Raw genomic sequence first — 6000 nt, forward strand, 5'->3', positions numbered from 1 at the left:
CTGTTGTGTCTGAGGTCAGTGATTTAAGGTCTCTTTTGAGAATCCTTTCAGTCCCCATTTACGTTATTAAAATAACATTCATATACCTGACAGTATCTGCATGAAGGACATGGCAGTATTAGATAGAAGAGTACACAAGTTGTCCCAAGTGCCAGCTTTGAACATTGTGTTTTGTAGCAGCCTAAAGGTCTAGCAGCATGGAAAGCAGCCCATAACTATAACCAGGTGGTAGTCTCAGTTGGCTCACTGGGTGATGGCCCCACAGTTCCTAATCCCGTATCAGCCTCTTTCTGTGTGCCAAGAGCATGGGATGTCAGGAAGTTTCTGTGGCATGACTAACTGTTGAATGACAACTTCCAGACCCTGGGAAGTCCTGCTAGTGCTCACTACCACCTGGCTCATCACCACCCATAGTCTACTGTCTGCTTGCTGCAGATGCACTGATCTACATTCATGTGTGATTGCTGATAAAGAGCTTTGGCAAAAGGTTGTCTACATATGTCATAGGCATCTCCACCCACCTCCAGCAGATAACTGCCCACCCATGCGTTTCCATAACAACAACCAGATACACTTGTTGCCAGAACAGCTGTTGGAGGCTGTTATGGTAATGCAATGGAGGGTAGAAACTAAGAGGATGCAGCAGCAATGGCAATCAGCATACATTTTCAAGTAAGTGCTGACTTTAAGTTTTGTTTGATCCTTTCAGGTTGCATTTCTTCCTTTCCTTTCTTTTCTGTTTGATTTTAATGTATGGCCTGTGATAGTAGTAGTAGGAAAAATGTGTTTTGGTGAAAAAGTAACAACCCAGAAGGTGACTCAGTATTTGCTGGATGAGGTAGCTAAAGTTTGGGCTGGTAATGAGGGTTTCCAGAATGAAATAGATTATTGAAAGGGTGAACAAATGGAACTGTCAGCTTCTAGCATGTCTCCACCAAACACTGATGCTGGTACTGTCTCATTGGTGGTCCCATTTTTGGGTATATCTGTAGAAGATGTATCCGTCATTTTTAATAGTTTACGTACAGCCATGGAATTAGGAAACTGGAGTAGTGAGCAGTTGTCAAGTGTGTCTCATCTAAAATTAGTAGAGGATGCCAAAACATATGTAATGTGTAATGAGAAGTTGCATGATGCTCAGTTTTTACAGAATTTCCATTAGGGTCACTAGATTGTTACAGAAGAAAGAAGACTTTTAGGTTATATCATGAACAATATAATGGTATAATGCAAAAACACAGAGAATCAGTAGAAAGTTCTGTAGACTGCATCATCATGTTACTGGAGCTACCTCTTGTTGTACAGGCCTTCGATAGCCATCACTTTCACGGAATTGAACTGAAATTAGAAGTTGTAGGATCTACACCTCAAAAGCAGTGGTGTAGCGTGGTTGTAAAGGTTGGGGAGACTCTACAGTAATTATAGGGAGACAAAATATTACAATAAACAATAATTTATACAAATGAAACAAAATGCATCAAATAAAACAACAACCACTACTACTACCACTGCTGCTGCTACTACTACTACTACTACTACTACTACTACTACTACTACCACCACTAATAATAATAATAATAATAATAATAATAATAACCAACTTGTTCAAGAAACCATGAAAAATTTGTAGAACTGCAGCAGCAAGAGAAGAAGCACATATATTTTCTTGTACACAAGTGCAATGTGCCTGTCTTTTCTTTCCATGAATAAGTCTATAACTCGGTCTACAAAGATCTAATCACTGGATAGCTCTCCAAGTAGTGTCTCTTCTATTGCTAGTGTGCTCAAACATGACAGCTGGGTGTTGGACATTGAATTCCTTAAATAATTCTTCACTCATTTAGGAGTATTCATGCATCGTTCACTGCTTGCTGTAGTTGCGGGTAGTATCATAACTAAATGCAGGAACTACATTGTTTCTTCATAAACAGAGTCTAAATCATTGTTGACAATGTACTTTAAGAGGATTCTTGGCGATAAGTCTTTTTTCTCATCAGCGTATATGTTACACAGTTCATTTTCAAGTTGTTCTTGTTTGAAAAATGGACACTGTTCTAATAACTGAAAAAAGGCTCAAATGGCTCTGAGCACTATGGGACTTAACATCTGCGGTCATCAGTCCACTAGAACTACCTAAACCTAACTAAAGGACATCATGCACATCCATGACCAAGGCGGTTGCACGGTTCCAGACTGAAGTGCCTAGAACTGCTCGGCCACAGTGGCTGTATTTGGGGAAAGTCTTTAAATCTTCTTTCCATCTGAACAATTTGCAAATCCAGTATCTTGTAAGTTAGTGTCCTGAGAGATGTCTTTTGACTGTCACAGAATGACAAGTTTCCATTCAAACAGAAGCTGCATTTAATGCATTCATCAATGAATGTTTCCATTCTTAATTGTCGTAAGTTTCTCAAAACAGTTCTTATTTCATCATGGCAACCAGTTATACTGACAGATTTTGACTGAAGAGCATTAAATAGATGATCAACATAAACAAAGAAACCTCAGTAGAAGCAAAGCAAGTAGACAAACGTTGGCTCATCCATCAGTCGTTTCATTCCCACAGCACAGCTCAAAGATTCTGGGTCCCACTGACAGTCTGTATCATCAATTATGTAATTAAAAACACTATATAGCTCTGAGAAATGACTAGATATTGTCGAAACTACCCTGGAACGAACGTTCCAGCAAGTATTGCTTGCATGTGGCAGTTTAAATCCTTTCTCAGTTAGCAATACAGTTCGTTTTGATGATTTGCTGAAAAACGAATGGAATGCAGTAAGATCACTTACAAACATGCGTACTTGTCGTATGATTTTGGAGGCATTTAACAGTACCAAATTCAGTTGGTGTGCGTAAGGATGAATAAACAGTGCATAGGGACAGAACTGCTTCACCAATTGTTGTAGTCCTCTTTCTCTGCCCACCATTACTGAAGTGCCATCATATGTTTGACTAACCACTTTTCCTTCCACATTCCAATCCTTCAATACTGCATGAATAATGTTTGACAAGCCTTCAGCAGTTTTATCTCCAGAAACATCGTAAAATCCAATGAATCTTTCCTGAATTTTGTCTGCAATACAGTACCTGAATATTATTCTCATTTGACTCTTGCATGACACATCTAATGTTTCATCAACCTGAATTGAAATGAAATTGCAGTTCTGAGTTTCATATTTTATTTTGTCATTAACTGTCAGAGTTATCATTTTTTCAATCACATCATTCTCTATATCTGGAGAAGTTCCTTTAAAGGTTGGAAGATGATGACAGATGGTCTCCGATTAACTGCTCTCCTTGAGCTAATAAATCCAATTCCAGATAGTTACCTTTGTTGCTGGAGGATTCATCTTCTTTTTGGCCACAAAAGTCTAGTTCTTGTTTACAAAGAATTACAATCACCTAAATAAGATGAGCCAATACTCTCCTGTTGGATGCAACTTGTTCATTGCATTTTATTGCGGCTTCGGAAAGGGCATTCTCAATCCTACTTTTACCCAATCACTGAAATGATTCATTGTTCTGCAGGTGACATTTTGATATCTGATGCTTTTGTGCTTTCTTGTCAAAGTTCTTTATTGTACAAAGGCCCTCATTGCACCATTCCTCAATCCCATCTCCGGCCATTCTGATTTAGGTTTTCCGTGATTTCCCTAAATCGCTTTAGGCAAATGCCGGGATGGTTCCTTTGAAGGGCACAGCCGATTTCCTTCCCCATCCTTCCCTCACCCGAGCTTGCACTCCGTCTCTAATGACCTCGTTGTCGACGGGACGTTAAACACTAATCTCTTCCTCCTGCACCATTCCTTTTCACCACAAAACAGAAGACATATATACACTCCTGGAAATGGAAAAAAGAACACATTGACACCGGTGTGTCAGACCCACCATACTTGCTCCGGACACTGCGAGAGGGCTGTACAAGCAATGATCACACGCACGGCACAGCGGACACACCAGGAATCGTGGTGTTGGCCGTCGAATGGCGCTAGCTGCGCAGCATTTGTGAACCGCCGCCGTCAGTGTCAGCCAGTTTGCCATGGCATACGGAGCTCCATCGCAGTCTTTAACACTGGTAGCATGCCTCGACAGCGTGGACGTGAACCGTATGTGCAGTTGACGGACTTTGAGCGAGGGCGTATAGTGGGCATGCGGGAGGCCGGGTGGACGTACCGCCGAATTGCTCAACACGTGGGGCGTGAGGTCTCCACAGTACATCGATGTTGTCGCCAGTGGTCGGCGGAAGGTGCACATGCCCGTCGACCTGGGACCGGACCGCAGCGACGCACGGATGCACGCCAAGACCGTAGGATCCTACGCAGTGCCGTAGGGGCCCGCACCACCACTTCCCAGCAAATTAGGGACACTGTTGCTCCTGGGGTATCAGCAAGGACCATTCGCAACCGTCTCCATGAAGCTGGGCTACGGTCCCGCACACCGTTAGGCTGTCTTCCGCTCATGCCCCAACATCGTGCAGCCCACCTCCAGTGGTGTCGCGACAGGCATGAATGGAGGGACGAATGGAGACGTGTCGTCTTCAGCGATGAGAGTCGCTTCTGCCTTGGTGCCAATGATGGTCGTATGCGTGTTTGGCGCCGTGCAGGTGAGCGCCACAATCAGGACTGCATACGACCGAGGCACACAGGGCCAACACCCGGCATCATGGTGTGGGGAGCGATCTCCTACACTGGCCGTACACCACTGGTGATCGTCGAGGGGACACTGAATGGTGCACAGTGCATCCAAACCGTCATCGAACCCATCGTTCTACCATTCCTAGACCGGCAAGGGAACTTGCTGTTCCAACAGGACAATGCATGTCCGCATGTATCCCGTGCCACCCAACATGCTCTAGAAGGTGTAAGTCAACTACCCTGGCCAGCAAGATCTCCGGATCTGTCCCCCATTGAGCATGTTTGGGACTGGATGAAGCGTCGTCTCACGCGGTCTGCACGTCCAGCACGAACGCTGGTCCAACTGAGGCGCCAGGTGGAAATGGCATGGCAAGCCGTTCCACAGGACTACATCCAGCATCTCTACGATTGTCTCCATGGGAGAATAGCAGCCTGCATTGCTGCGAAAGGTGGATATACACTGTACTAGTGCCGACATTGTGCATGCTCTGTTGCCTGTGTCTATGTGCCTGTGGTTCTGTCAGTGTGATCATGTGATGTATCTGACCCCAGGAATGTGTCAATAAAGTTTCCCCTTCCTGGGACAATGAATTCACGGTGTTCTTATTTCAATTTCCAGGAGTCTAACAATATAATCTGTCATTAACAGCATTCGGAGTCAGCCAAGTATACTTTTCATACCAGGCTGTCTGAAAAGTGCATTTTTGTTTGGCTTCACTTAAAACTACGCTGAGTATAGGAGTAGGTCATTTGTACTTCAATTCACACTTTTTTTTGTACTGTACATTAATGTTAAAAAAGGCATTTTTAATAAAAATTCCAGTTGCTGGCTCACTCATGTTGGCGACACAATGAAAATATGCACTAAAATCACACAAGAATGATTATGAACACAAACCGCATGACTGTTCACTTCCATGTTAAAAGCCAGCATAGAAGCTGCAGAGACTAGTCTCAATACCTGCTATAGCAAGTGCAGCTCACTGCCCTTCGTGGAAGAGGGGAAGTGGAGGGGAGCCGAGAATGCCACTGTCACACAGGCGCACACAGTCAGGTAAGGGAAGAGAGGCAGAGACTGGGAGCAGTCAAATCTCAAGCAGGCAAATATACCAGTACTCAGGGTGCGGCACAGGCTACAAAACTGATGTCTTCACACATTTAGAGCTCTTAGCAGAGAGCTGTTTATATTTTTGTTATGAATTACTATTGCATCTTTTTTAAACATGAATACAGGGGAGACTAAGTCTCAAAGTCTCCCCTCACGCTACACCACTGCTCAAAAGAAGAGTCAAAGGTACAATACTTATGAAGTTCTCTGAGGTTACTCCACTTTTAATTAAATAAATATGTCACAAAACAATTC

Source organism: Schistocerca serialis, chromosome 2 (assembly GCF_023864345.2).
Source record: "Schistocerca serialis cubense isolate TAMUIC-IGC-003099 chromosome 2, iqSchSeri2.2, whole genome shotgun sequence".
Classification (NCBI taxonomy): Eukaryota; Metazoa; Arthropoda; class Insecta; order Orthoptera; family Acrididae; genus Schistocerca; species Schistocerca serialis.